General features: G+C 41.2%; 1 protein-coding gene across 6 annotated transcripts in view; it reads right to left on the bottom strand.

The window, feature by feature from the left end:
• The window catches only part of LOC136864441 (sarcolemmal membrane-associated protein), a 700905-nt gene extending 685594 nt beyond the window's left edge, over positions 1-15311 (bottom strand). For 3 of the 6 annotated variants that reach the window (XR_010859312.2, XM_067141439.2, XM_067141440.2), the window contains exon 1: positions 15235-15311. The gene's annotated coding sequence lies outside the window, so the exon portion shown is untranslated. Of the gene's footprint in view, positions 1-14462 lie in introns of all 6 variants that reach the window. The other 3 variants (XM_067141442.2, XM_067141441.2, XM_067141443.2) reach the window with 2 other exon arrangements.
• Between the last annotated feature and the right edge of the window lie 206 nt (positions 15312-15517).

Consider the following 15517-nt stretch of genomic DNA (forward strand, 5'->3'; position numbering starts at 1 on the left):
CAACAGCAGTCGCATCACTCTTTGAAAGGAGATTTTCAACAACATGAAGTTCTCCTATCAACTGCTGTGGTTCATATTTGGGACAGTAGTGGTAGAGTTCATGAATGTCGAGCCTTACTGGACAGTGGTTCTCAGATGAATTTCATGTCGCGTGACCTTGCAAACCGACTAGGACTCAAACTAAGTCGCCATTCAATGCCAATCAGTGGCATTAGCAATATGAAAACAGTGGAATCTTCACATATTTGCCAAGTTTCCATCTCTTCCAGAGTTAGTGATTATGGGAAATCCATTGTTTGCTCTGTGTTAGGACAAATAACTGGTCAACTTTCTACTACTAGAATTGACTGTGATGACTGAAACTTGCCTTCGGACATAGTATTAGAAGACTCACGGTTTAACCAACCACACGATATTGATCTTCTCCTGGGAGCAAGTGTGTTCTATGATATCTTACTACGCAGGCAGCGCACAAGGGAAGGCTATCCCACTCTTCAAAACCCTACTCTTGGCTGGGTACTTGCTGGCTGTATACCCAACCACTCTCTACAGCATCAAAGTGCTACAACTAAGGCTTTATTTTTAAAGGGTGACATGCTGCAAGTGCAACAAGATCTGTTCTCCATTGTCCTTCGGTTTCGTACCCACAAGTACGTCATAACTGCAGATATCAAGAAAATGTATCGCCAGATCAGCGTCCATCCTGAAGACCGCAATTACAGAGAACTGTTTGGCACAGCTCACCCCATCAACCGCTGAAGACTTATAGGCTTACAACGGTGACCTATGAAACAGCAGCAGCTCCATTCTTAGCAACCAGGTGTCTGATTCAGTTGGCAAGCGAAGAGCGACGAAGATTTCCACGAGCCTGTGGAGTTGTAACACGTGATTTCTATGTTGATGACCTGCTGACTGGAACCAACTCCATCCAAGATGCCCATCAGTTACAGGAGGAACTGAATTCCCTTCTAAACACAGCAGGATTTAGACTTAGGAAATGGCATGTTAATCACCCTGACATATTGGCATCAATTCCTTTAGAATTGCAAGAAAATCAGGACCCTTGTAATTTAAATTTTGGAGAAGTAGTGAAAACACTTTGTATTCTCTGGCACCCTGTTGAAGATATATTCAAGTTTGGAGTTACATCAATTAAGGATGCTCCTCGACAGTAGACTAAATGCACCATTCTGACTACTGTAGCAGCCATATTTGATCCTCTGGGACTACTTGGTCCAGTTATTGTATGATGCAAGCCCTTCATCCAAACACTTTGGCAACAACAAGTAGACTGGGATGAGTCCCTCCCCAAACAAATTGAAACTTCATGGATAAACACCCATAAACACCTATCTGCTCTAAGCAACATTGTCATACCAAGGAGAGTCACATGTAACGGAGCAATGGTTCGCCTGGAGCTACATGGTTTCTCTGACGCATCAGAGAAAGCATATGGCGCCTGTATTTTTCTGCGGTGCATTAGTATCAATGGTGATATTACCGTATCCCTGTTGACTGCTAAGTCGAGAGTGGCACCTCTAAAGCAAATCTCGTTACATCGGCTGGAGCTATGTGGTGCTGTATTATTGAGCCGATTGATGAATAAGGTGTTTGTAGCTATCAATATGATTGATGCTCAATATTACTGGAAGGACTCTACGATAGTTCTAGCTTGGATAGCAGGTTCACCCAATTCTTGGAAGACTTTTGTGGCTAACAGTGTGTTAGAAATACAGGACTTGTCAAGAGTAGAGGACTGGAAACACATTCCCTCACAAGACAATCCTGCAGACTGTATTTCAAGAGGACTTGAACCATAGGAACTTGAGACAATGCTGCTATGGTGGACGGGACCCAGTTGGCTTCAGAATCATCCATCAACTTGGCCAGTCTTAAAGGAAACCATCTCTAACATACCAGAAGAGCGAACGCCAGCTATGTGCCTCACGACAGTTAACCATGACCTGGACAACTACCTTAGACACTTTTCCAGTTGGTCTAGACTGCGAGTGACAGCCTATTTGCTTAGATTTCTTCAAAATCTTCGAAGTAATGTTACTGAGAGGCGTCATGGGCCATTGGCCACAACTGAGTTACGTGATTCCTTGAAGGTGGTCGTTGGCATGTCGCAACGTTCCACCTTAGAGCAAGAACTACACAGCCTGCAACAGGGGAAGACGATCCCATCTGAAAGCAAAGTTGTGGCGCTCCATCCTTTTCTTGACAGCGACAATTTGATTAGGGTGGGCGGTAGACTTGAAAATCTTCGACCCCCCACGACTAGAAACATCCCCTCATCTTGCATCCCAAACACCATATCACCAAACTCATCATCCTGCATGAACATCATAGGCTTTTACATGCGGGAAGTCAGTTGGTGTTAGCTTTCTCTACGTCAGAGATTCTGGTTCACTAATGGAAAATCTATCGTTAGACAGGTCATTCAAAACTGTCTCACTTGTTTCAAATTAAAGTCAACTACGGCAAACCAACTCATGGGTCAGCTACCCCCAGCAAGGGTTAAGTCCAGTAAATCATTTTTCAACTCTGGAGTTGACTATGGAGGTCCCTTGTATGTCAAGCATGGCACTCGTAGGAGCTGGACATGAACCAAATGTTAAATTGCCCTTTTCGTGTGTAGCAGTTCATCTCGAACTTGTTAGCAGTCTGTCTACTGAGGCATTCATTGAAGCTCTACGGAGGTTCATCTCACGACGTGGACGATGCAGCAAGAGCTTTAGTGATAACGGAACCTGCTTCATTGGAGCAATGAGAAAGCTGAAGGAGTTGCAGCACCTGATGAGGTCCCGCAGTCATCAGTCTACTGTTAAGAAGTTTGCGTCCAACGAAGGTATTGACTGGAACTTCATTCCACCTCATGTTCCCCATTTTGGAGGTCTTTGAGAAGCAGGAATCAAGTCAGTGAAGAATTACCTCAAGAGGGTCACCAGAGACACACTTCTCACCTTTTAACTCAGACTGAAGCCTGCTTAAATTCCTGACCAATAATCCCCTTACCCAACAATCCTGATGAATTTTCCTTCCTCACTCCTGGACATTTTTTGATTGGAGAATCACTCTTATCCTTCCCTGAACCAGACTGTCTTACTACTTCAATTTCATATGTATCCAGATGGCAGCTAGTTCAGCGTTGTTGACAGCAAATATGGAAGCGATGATCATGTGACTACCTCTCTCAATTACAGCAGCGAACCAAATGGCACAACCCCAAAACCAACGTCCAGATAGGAACACCTGTCCTTATCAAAGAGGACAATCTTCCACCCCTTATGTGGCAGACTGGCATCATAGAGGAGGTTCATCCTGGAGCTGACGGTCATGATCGTGTGGTGTCTGTGCGCACTGCCAAGGGAACCTACGAACGATCAGTGACCAAGATATGCCTGTTTCCTACCTACTGACCTATGAGGCACCTATTATCAGTGGACGTGTAGTTGTGCGTTTTTTTCTGCTATTGATTCATATGTCCATGTGTCTTTTGTTATACCACAGCATCTGATGACTGAACTGCGCAGAGTTTACAGTGTGATTGTTTTCCTTTTTCTGTTTTTCATTTTGGTGATTTGCAATGTACATATTTCTTTCTATGTCAATTTGTTCAATCATTTGTGATTTGTAATCCAAATTAGGTGGGCGGCATGTTTGGTTGCTTAGCTCTGTTTAGTTCACCTGACATGTGGAACAGTGGCAGCACTGGCCAAGGACTCTGAGTGAGAGGAGAGTGGCATGATGGGAGGAAGTGTGAGAGAGTAAGAGCTCGGTCATGCCACGCGTGTTTTCGCATAATATATTTATTAGCTTTTAAGTAGTGTATAGTGTAAAATAAACATGTGTTTTCATCCAGTGGAATTTAACTTATTTAGTGAGCTACCAGAGAGGTGTTGTTTAGACCAGATTCAACAGCTAAGAAATTAACTTTTGAGTGCCAATAAACAAGAATTATTAGAAAAGGGGATGAGTAAAAAATCGTATGGAGGATTATCAAAGAATGGGAGAACGGGGGCGAATTAAATAGGTATTTATGTGCAGCAAGGAGAGTTTGTGAAATAGAGTTAAAATAAAAATATGCATAATGTTATCATTTAGACTTTCACGGCCCGTGTAACTATTCATGAGTTATATTTTTGGGCTTATGCCGTGTAAATAATTGTAAACACACTCAACGTTTCAAAAGGAACCTTGCCTTTCTTCATCAGAAGACAAAAGAGAAAAGAAACTACGTATTGATGGTTGCTAGGAGAAAGCAACAAGGAAGCTTCAAATGGTGCCCAAAGATGTAAAGGGGACGCCATTTTAGCCCAATGCTAGAGACAATGAATAGTGGCAGCAAAGCATTACTCTCTAATGGTTCTGATTATAGGTAGCCATGATTCACTGAGGTTGTAACCTGTATCGCGGTTGAAATACGTAAACACCCAGGTCTCATTTAATAAGCCAGGAGTTTAGAGTAAATTAGTTATAGGGATGGCACTCACATGAAGTTTGGCTTTTCCACCCATGTGAGTGACCACAGAGTAGACGTGGTAAATATTTTTTTCTTATTTATTATATTGTTTTGGTATTTATTAATTTTTTATTGTTGTTTGTAAGAAGGGGAGGGGGGAGGGAACGTCATAAGAGGGAGGGATAGGGCGGTCCTATCCCTAGTGTGGTTGACAAGTGTTAACAGATAGAGGTTGAGAAAGGAGGGGGGGGGGGGGGGGAGAGAGAGAGAGAGAGAGGCAGGATACATGTGGAGCTAGGCACCAGCACCCGTATGGCCTGCCGCCAAACGGAATGGTGAGAATCTAACTTTGTCAACTGTATGGGAGGCCGGACGTGTTGTTCCAGGGAGGGTGGTTCCTTTTTTTTTCCTCACCAGGGTGGAACAGCACGTCCGGTCAGTAGCTATAGGTATGGCACCTCTCATGTGGATTGGTTACCGCCTGTGTGAGGGGTCACAAGATCAAGTTAAGATGTTTAGAGTTATAGGGGTGAAGCTCACATTAGGCACGGTTTTCCATCCACGTGAGTGTCCATATAGTATAGGAGTGGCCCTTACGAAGGTGGTTTGGAAAGTCCAGGCAAAGTCAGAGAGATGGCACCACCGGCACGTATCGAGGTCATGTTTATTTAGTAGCATCTCTTGAATGAACGCACACCAAGTTTCAGACATATTGGTCTATTTCTTTGTGTTTGGCATTCATGTGAATCAAGGAAGTCGAGTGATTTTCAAGAAATGGACGAAAAAGAATTTCGTGTGGTGATTAAACATTACTTTATGAAAGGTAAAACGCCTCAAGAGACTAAAGAGAAGCTTGATAAACATTATGGTGACTCTGCACCTTCGATTAGAACAGTTTATAAGTAGTTCCAAAATTTTCGGACTGGCCATATGGGCACAAGTGACGCTGAACATTCTGGACGGCCTATGGAGGTTACGAATCCAGAAATCATTCATCAAATTCATGATATGGTGATGGATGACAGAAGAGTTAAGGTGCGTGAGATCGCTAGTGTTGTGGGCATCTCGACTGAATAGGTACATAATATTTTGCATAAACATTTGGACATGAGAAAGCTATCCACAAGATGGGTGCCGTGATTGCTCACGCTTGACCAAAAACTGAATCGTGTGAAGTGTTGCAAGGATGGTTTGCAGCTGCTCCAGAAGAATCCAGAGGACTTAAAGCGTCGTTTCATCACTGTAGATGAAACATGGATACATTACTATACTCCTGAGACCAAACAACAAACTAAACAATGGGTTACCAAGGGGGAATCTGCACCAAACAAGGCAAAGACCGTTCCTTCGGCCGGAAAGTTTATGGCGACTGTCTTTTAGGATTCACAAGGGATAATCCTCATCGACTATCTGGAAAAGGGTAAAACTATTACAGGTGCATATTATTCATAGTTATTGGACCGTTTGAAAACCGAGCTGCAAGAAAAATGCCCGCGATTGGCCCACACGAATGTCCTTTTCCATCACGACAACGCACCAGCACACACCTCAGCAGTTGTGGTCACAAAATTAATGGAAATAGGATTCCAACTCGTTTCATATCTCCCTATTCTCCAGACTTGGCTACCTCGGACTTCTATTTGTTCCCCAATATGAAGAAATAGCTGGCGGGACATAGATTTTATTCAAACGAGGAGGTGATTGCAAACACTAATGGATATTTTGCAGACTTGGACAAATCCTATTATTCGAAAGAGATCAACAAACTTGAACATCGTTGGATGAAGTGTATAAGCCTAAAAGGAGACTATGTCAAAAATAAAAAAGGTTTACCCCAAACACGTAAGTAGTTTTTATTTTTGCACAGACTTTTCAAACGCCCCTCGTACATGCGGCTCAGTCACCCGCCCATGTGAGTGCCCACATAGTAGATTTAGAATTGAATTTTATTTTATTTTAATTCATTATTTGGTTCGAATGGGAACATGTATTTGGGCAGAAGCCTGTTATGTTCAACAAATAAATAAATAAATAAATAAATAAATAAATAAATAAATAAATAAATAAATAAATAAATAATTTTTAAGGTGATTTTCTGCTGAAATTTACTTTTGCCTGACAGCTAAGTCAATCTGAAAGTGGGGCAATTCATGGCTCAAACAGTCTAGTACATTCACGCAAGGTACGGCAAAAATTAAGGCTAAAATCTTTTGAGAAACAGAATTTGAAAGTGATAAAAGGAAAGGTAAGTTCCCATTCAACGAATACACCCCAGCAAACAATAGGATCCAAGAACATTAGGGGTGATCATATCATGAATAGTGAGAAGCTATTAAAATGATTACAAATGTATCAACTTTATCAACAAGGCAGATCTCAAGGTCAGTGTTGAAACACTGACTTTAAAACCCTTGCTCACTCATGTTCATGCATTCAAGCACAAGGTATTGCACTTTATCTCCATGGGATCTACAGTATTGACAGCAATTGAAGGGCACATATCATTACATTTAAGCAAAATTCTCCTCATGGACACATTTATGATATTACTATCAAGTTTGAGACCCAAGGAAGGCAGCCTGAGGAAATCTATGCCACCAAGAATCACAGCAACAAGCAAACTGTCAGTCTTTAGAGAAAAGTAAAATCTCGAATCTGCTTCCTTCCCACTCCTAGCCCTTTCCTATCCCATCGTCGCCATAAGACCTACCTGTGTCAGTGCTACGTAAAGCAAATTGTAAAAAGTAAATTAAAAAATAGTAGCATAGTAGGTAATAAATAAATTACAGGATTGTGAGAGACTGCAAAAAGACCTCAACAATGTTGTAAGATGGACAGCAGACAATGATATGATGGTACATGGGATGAAAAGTTAAATTGTAAGTTTCACCAAGAGGAAATATCCTCTCAGTTTTAATTACTGTGTTGATGGTGTGAAGGTAACTCATGAGAATCACTGTAAGTACGTAACTGTGTAAATATAAGTTAAGATGTTGCCATTGATGCTTTCATGGCCCGTACTTATAGATATGATACTGTATAGGTTTTTGTGCTTATGCCGTGTCAAGAAAATAAGGTGAAATTCTTAAAGATCTTCATTAGGGTAACAACATAAATGAGACTATGAATAAAGGTTCCAGATCTCTTCATTAGGGTGATCCTTATTTATCAAGTTTCTCCACACACACCCGCTAGTTTCTTCCTTTGGGTTATAAGAAGAATGTTAATACATATTCTGTTGAAATCGAAGACTAGGAACCCATGCCACAGTGACCAGGAATTTGAATCATATTGCTACGCGCCGGCTTCCATTCGCTAATGTTGTGAATGTTAACTACCACCATGGAAAGTGATGATGATGATGCTTGTTGTTTAAAGGGGCCTAACATCGAGGTCATCGGCCCCTAATGGTACGAAATGAAATAACAAAAAATTCAAATTCATCCACTGACCAAAATAAAATAAAAAATGTCATGAAGAAGGAATGGATGGACATGAACCCTACAAACAAACAAACAAAAACAGTGGATCAGACTAAAAAAGAAGGTAGTTAATTACAGTATTACTGACCAAGGGACCATTTATAAAGCACAATGATGCTTGATGTCGGAAGGGGTGCTAAATTCACATCTAAGGCCCCACAGAATGGTACATGTCGCGAGTAAAGTAGAACCCATAGTATTTGTCATTTTGGGGTACTGATCAAAAGTAGCGAAGACTCACGGTGGTCCACACAAGATGGTACTACTTACAAGTATTGCAATTCGTACAGGGAACGCAGACCTATGGTGTTTCTCACACAACGGCGCCACTCATAGCCAACGCAAACCGGTAAGGTTCCTCACCTAGGTGTACTAATCACGGGCGCCGGTATTCCCGTGGTGTTCCTCACATAGTGGGTACCAATCACAGGCAACGCTGACCCACAGTGCCACTCATATAGCGGTACAACTCACAGGCTACGCCCAGATCCGCGGTGTTTCCCACATGGGTACAACACACGGGTACTGGAATCCACCAGGCCAGGCTTTTTACTGCAACTAATAACAAACCTATTTCGTACCAATTTAGTGATACTACTCGCAAGTACATGCAACCCATGGTGTACCCCGCATGATGGTACGAATCAAAAGTAGTTTCATGGTTCTAATTCAATCATCCCTTGGTCGCCCCTTGTAGTCGCCTCTTACGACAGGCAGGGGATACCGCGGGTGTATTCTACATGTGCGTCCCCCACCCGCAGGGGGTAGTGTGTTTGGTCCGCGAGAGGTATTTTATTTCCCTCAAATCCACCGGCAAGCCAGTTAGGACCCCCCTATCCGCCACCTGGGACGCACCACATGGGAGTATCACCTCTCCCCCTGCCACGCCTGTGTAGCAGGTTCGTGGACCATAGAAAGTAGTTTAAGAAGTAGCAACACAGTTATTTATATAGTTGGTAAAATTAAACACCAGATCAGTAGACATAAATTAGTCCGACTCGTTGGCTGAACGGTCAGCGTACTGGCCTTCGGTTCAGAGGGTCCCGGGTTCGATTCCCGGTCGGGTCGGGGATTTTAATCGTCTCTGATTAATTCTTCTAGCCCGGGGACTGGGTGTTTGTGTTTGTCCCAACACTTTCCTCTTCATATTCACACAACACACTACACTACCAACCACTACAGAAACACGCAATAGTGATTACATCCCTTCATATAGGGTTGCGTCAGGAAGGGCATCCGGCCGTAAAACAGGGCCAAATCCACATGTGCGACACAGTTCGCACCCGCGACCCCACAGGTGTGGGATAAGCGGTAGAAAAAGAAGAAGAAGAAGATCAGTAGACATAAATTACCACCTGCTCAGCTGAGTGGCTCAGACAGTTGAGGCTCTGGCCTTCTGACCTCAACTTGGCAGGTTCGATCCTGACTTAGTCCGGTGTTATTTGAAGTTGCCCAAATACATCAGCCTCCCATCAGTAGATTTACTGGCACGCTAAAGAACTCCCTGCGGGACTAAATTCCGGCACCTCGCCATTTTGAAACACCGTAAAATAAGTTAGTGGGATGTAAAAACAATAACATTATCTTTACAAAATTTCCACCTAATCGACAGGTGTTTGCCAGACTTTTTTTACAACATACGCGAGGTAAAATTGACAATCAGTGAAAGTACTATTGTAGTTGAGCATGTATGTGCAATATTTTGGAAGAAGGCTAGGATTTCCACAATAGCTGTACAACACTGTACAAAAATATTGTAAACCTACATTCAAAGTGGGGCAATCTGCACAGAAGTGCCCACAGAAGGACAAATACTCATAAAAAACAAGAATGTACGTTTGGTGCAAATCTAAAATTAATCTCTTTGATGTTGCCCATGTTAATACTTTGAACAGGAAAATAAATAAAATATAATAATTTGTTTCAAATTGCTAGTGGCTTAATGTCACACCAACACAGATAGGTCTTATGGCGACGATGGGATAGGTAAGGTCTAGGAGTTGGAAGGAAGCGGCCATGGCCTTAATTAAGGTACAGCCCCAGCATTTGCCTGGTGTGAAAATGGGAAACCACGGAAAACCATCTTCAGGGCTACCGACAGTGGGATAGAAGGGGATATTACATCAAAGAAAGTCCAGGCGTAGAGGTTATCTTGGGGAGGTTGACTGCAAATTTGCGGTAGAAAATGAAGGTAGGAAGGAATGCAACGAGATGGGTGAGAGAAACTGAAGGGTAAAGAGTAAGGCACTGTTTCAAGGAACATGTTGCAGGAGAATTAAATAAAAAGTCTAAAAGAAACACAATAGATGAAGAGTTGACAGTCCTAAAAAATGAGACCATAAGGCTGCTGAAGAAAAGTTAGGAAGAAAGGAAAGATCAAGTACAAATTAATGGATAACTCAGGAGATACTAGACCTACCATAACAATGAATGTCAGAAGTACAAGAATGAAAAAAAGGGAAGGGCAAGAAGAAATACAGGTGACAAAAGAATTAAGAAAATAGGAAGTGCAGGACAACTATGGAAGAATGGCTAAAAGAAGTGCAAAGATGTTGAAGGTTGCATGGTAGAGGGTAGGTGGATGCTCTACAACGTAAAATTGAGGAAACTTTTGGAGAAAGCAAAACTAGGTGGTGTGAACATAAAGAACTTGGATACAAAACCAATTCTAAGGAAAGAGTGAACCAGGCAAAAAGATGGCAGGAACTTAATCAAAAATTTGTATCACGAGAAAGAAGTAGACGATAGGGTTCTGGAAAATGATGATGATGCTGCTGCTAATGACATGGGAGTTCCAATTTTTTAGGTCAGAATTAGACAAAATACCGAGAGACATAAATAGGTTCGACTTTTTTACATCGCACCAACACATAGGGCCTATAGGTCTTATGGCGACGATGGTATAAGAAATAGGAGTGGGAAGGAAGCAGCCTGGTGTGAAAATGCGAAACCATGGAGAACCATCTTCAAGGCTGCCAAAAGCGGGGTTTGAACCCACTATCTACCAGAAGCAAGCTCATAGCTGCCCCCAACTGTACGGCCAACTCACCCGGTGGACCTAAACACCAACAAGACACCTAGAACTGATGACCTACCCTCAGAATTACAAACTAACTTAGGAGAAACCGACATGGCGAGACTATTCCATTTAGTGAGTAATATGCATGATAAATGAAAAATGCAGTCTGAATTAAAAAAAAAAGAATATTGTTATACCTGAATTCCCAAGAAACCAGGTGCTGACATGCGTGAAAATTACTGCACCATTAGTTTAGCACCTCGCCTACAAACTTTTAACACACATTAACTGAAGGATGAAGGGAGAAGTTGAAGCTGAGTTGTGAGATCAGTTTGGGGTAGCTCTTTACTAACGGGGGTGCACATTTAGGATTGATAAAATAATGCAATAATGATGTGAAGTGATACCTGAAATAGCAGAGAGGAGAGGTCCTTCCTTCCTTCCTTTATGCTTGCCAGGGACCCACTAACCCATCTCTAGAAGTATACTTATATGAAAAAATTAAAATGTATCCTATGTAAATCTGGGAAATGCAACATTATCAGTGTTTGTATTTGCTGGAGCAATTTTATATTGTCTCTGACAGAGCTCGTATCCTGTATGGCCACAGGCCTGCCACATTCTGTAGAAATTCAAAACTGCGAAGTTTGAAAGTGTTACAGCATGTGCTGGATGCATCCGAGACGTGAATATATTAAGTACAGGAGTGAGATTCAATGCCTTTTAGCCAGACCAACAGTCTTGTCACTACCCAATGGTGTGTCCAAACCAGACCAATGGTCTTGTTACTAGCTGCACCTAAGTTGGCAGCCTTGCATAGCAGGTTACGTCATCGTGAGAACCATGCTAGGTTGGATTCCTTATCTCTCCCCCCTACCCCACTCCCAAACCATTAGTAGTTTTTGGGAACGTGCAAAACAATCTTGAGTTTCTAATCTTAAAGGATCAAATTAAGAAGGACCAACTCACATACATGACATTCATAGATACAGAAAAGGCATTTCATAACAGTGATTAGACCATGCTAGCTGAGATTCTAAAAGTGATCAAGATCAAATACCAAGAAAGAAGGATTAGGCCTATAGGCCCTATACAATCTGTACAAAAATCAGTCTGCAGTGACGAGAATCGAGAGCTATGAAAAGGAAGGAGCAGTTCGGAGAGAACAGAGGCAGAGCTGCAGTTTGTTCCTTCTCCTTTTCAGTGTTTAAATATAGAACAGAGAGTAAAGAAAATCAAAGATGAATTTGGATTTGGAAAACGAATCACAAACCCAGGACAGGAAATCAAAACTGTGAGCTTTGCCGACGATAGTTATTTAAAAATCTGAGTCTGCTGAAGATCTGGAGAAATTGCTGAATTGTATGAATAGTCTTGGGGAAGGAGTACAAGATGTAAATAAATAAATCCAAAACAAAAGTAATGACATGCAGACGCACAAACAGGTGATGCTGGAAATACTATATTAGAATATTATAAAGTCTTAAAGGAAGTAGATGAATATTGTTACTTGGGTAGTAGAATGACTAACAATGGCATAAGTAAGAACAACATAAAATGAAGATTAGCACAAACGAGGAAGGCCTTTCTCAAGAAAATAAATTTTGCTCACTTCAAACATTGATACACAAATTAGAAAGTTGTTTCTGAAGACCTTTGTCTCGAGCGTGGAATTGTATGGAAGTGAAACAAGGACAATAACTAGCTCAGAAAGAAAGGGAATAGAAGCTTTTGAAATGTGGTGTTACAGAAGAATGCTGAATGTGAAATGGGTAGATTGAATCGTACTAAACTGAACTGAATTGGTGAAAGGAAAACAATTTGGTAAAATTTGACCAGAAAGGAGAGGGAATGATAGTCTGACACATCTTAGGACATCCAGTTATTTAGTTAGTTTCTGAAGGAAGTGTAGGTGGTAAGAATGGAAGGGGTAGGCCTAGATGAAGGCATGAATATGACACACAGATTAGAGTAGATGTAGTAGTTACACAGAAACGACAAGGTTAGCACAGGGCAGGGTGGCATGGACAGCTGCATCAAATCAGTCTATGGACTGATTACCCAAACACAGCTTTGTTATGCCTTGACCTCTCTCATACTGCCACCACAATTGCTTAGGATACTTCCAAGCTCACAAGCAATAGGCCTACAATTATAGTCTTGCAAATTATAGTTTTTAACCATACTTGCACTTCCTTTCAAGTTTCTAACATTCCTGTCCAGCTACATCCCACCTTTACATGGTATCAGTCAATTAGTTATATAAACTCTCAAATGGTGAAAGATGACAGCTTTATTTGCCATATAACAACAACTACTGCTATGGCATCAAAAACGATGTTATCCCTTCACTAACATTCTCAAACAAATGGCTCAATAGAAGCATGTCAAAAATAACATTTTTAAGTCAACATAAGCTACTGGTACCGACTGAAAAGAAATGTAAGTAATTCAATGACCTTCAGGAATACCGAAAAACCCTATTTTACCCCCATGGCACTACAGCCATTGAAGGGCCTTGGCCCACCAAACGACCGCTACTCAGCCCGAAGGCCTGCAGATTACGAGGTGTCGTGTTGTCAGCACGACGAATCCTCTCGGTCATTATTCTTGCCTTTCTAGACCGGGGCCGCTATCTAACCACCAGATAGCTCCTCAATTCTAATCACATAGGCTGAGTGGACCTCGAACCAGCCCTCAGATCCAGATAAAAAAACTGACCTGGCCGGGAATCGAACTCGGGGCCTCCGGGTAAGAGGCAGGCACGCCACCCCTACACCACAGGGCCAGCAAACCCTATTTTAATGCTCCCTAATAGGTTAAGATTTGATTCTGCACAATGAATATCCAGGAAACAAAAAAAGAGAGCAAAATATTTTGCAATATTTGTTTCCAAAATATCAGAAAGGTGTTTTATGATTTAATTACAATATGTTTTCATCTACAAACTAAATATTCTGCGCCCTACAGGACAGATTGTCATTACCTAAACTCACTCAAAATAATTAGAGGCTTGTTAAAAACAAAAATTGAGTTTTAAAGAAATGCCTTAAAATGACAACAGAAGAACAGAACTGTGTAAATAAGTTACTTAAATGCTACCAATTTTCACAACTAACAAATAAGAACTGTACCCCCACAGGAGCAATATGGGTGGAAATTGGCATTAACCTAATAGACAGGACATGACATATAGAAGACAATTAACCCACAAAGAGTGCATTAACAGTGCATATAACTTGCAGGAATTATCGGTTATTGTAATTCACATAGTTTAAATAAAAGATGCAATTTTCACCATTCTGGTGATGCACTTTTAGACTATTTATAAATGCTGCATAAACAATTCCCTCATTCGGAAGTTTAAAAATTCAATTGGGTCAGTCTGCATCCCTACTTAACATGGAATACTTCAACTGTTAAACAATTTGCGATTTCTTAATACCGTATTATAATATAATATGACAGTCTCCATCATTAAGAGAGATAAACTCACCATTTTCATGTGATTATATCCCCAACTGAACACCGAGGATAAAAATTAGAAAATAGCATCAAGGAAAGCTGAAAAATCTTCCTGTTCCAGTAGATGTTCATACTCGCGATCGAAATATACTGCGATATGTACGCACTAGGATTTCGAGTTATTTGCTGATTGGACAGTCCGAATTCTACTTACTAGCATATCCGATTAACAGCAAGTAAAGTCACACGGCAGGCTGTATTCTTCTCACAAGACAGTTAATAATAAATAAATTAAACATATTTACATCCATAATCGTAGATAACCTTTAAAGAGAATCGTCTCGGAAGTGCAGGACACCAAATATCAATCTCAACACGCCCATGTAAAGGTTTAAAAAGATAATCTTGCAGTTACCCTCACATACACTTTTCCTATTTCAGAATAATGCTTTGACTTATTTGAAGAAAATCACAGTATGCGCCACGACTCCTTCAAAGCAGAAGATTAATTCACACGGCCACCATATATACAGTCACGCGCACTAACACGTTTAACAACATATATTCGTGAACTGTCTCAAGCCATACAATTCTGTTACAAGAGTCTGCACTGAAAACTGTGCCAAAACCAAAACATTGGTCCGTGGATGCTGAATATATATGAAACCTCAGAGCCTACACTTCACAAGCGCCTTCTCAAATATTGGGAAATAAATCCAGTACGAAAAGGTCATCACCGAGCATATATTTGAATTAATAACGTATTATACACTGCTAATGTTGTGAACATTTCCATTACTTACAACACGGACAGATTAACGCAACTCAGGTCGAATTACGCTGAGAACAATCTTGTTCTGACTACTGTTCAACCATTTTCTTTGGGAGTAATCAAATACACCAAGCCTTCGGAAACGACAGTTTTCCACACAGCCTGTAGGTCTCTGCAAGGCTAGACCTTGTAGAAACTGTCATGCGAGCGATCATGGTAAAGATAGCGGCTATGGGCCGATTGCAGAAACGATGATTAGTTTTAAGCCTTAGACAACGTCTACCTAAACGACGACTAAAACGAGCATGGTCTTC

This window comes from Anabrus simplex, chromosome 2, assembly GCF_040414725.1.
Source record: "Anabrus simplex isolate iqAnaSimp1 chromosome 2, ASM4041472v1, whole genome shotgun sequence".
In the NCBI taxonomy this organism is placed as follows: Eukaryota; Metazoa; Arthropoda; class Insecta; order Orthoptera; family Tettigoniidae; genus Anabrus; species Anabrus simplex.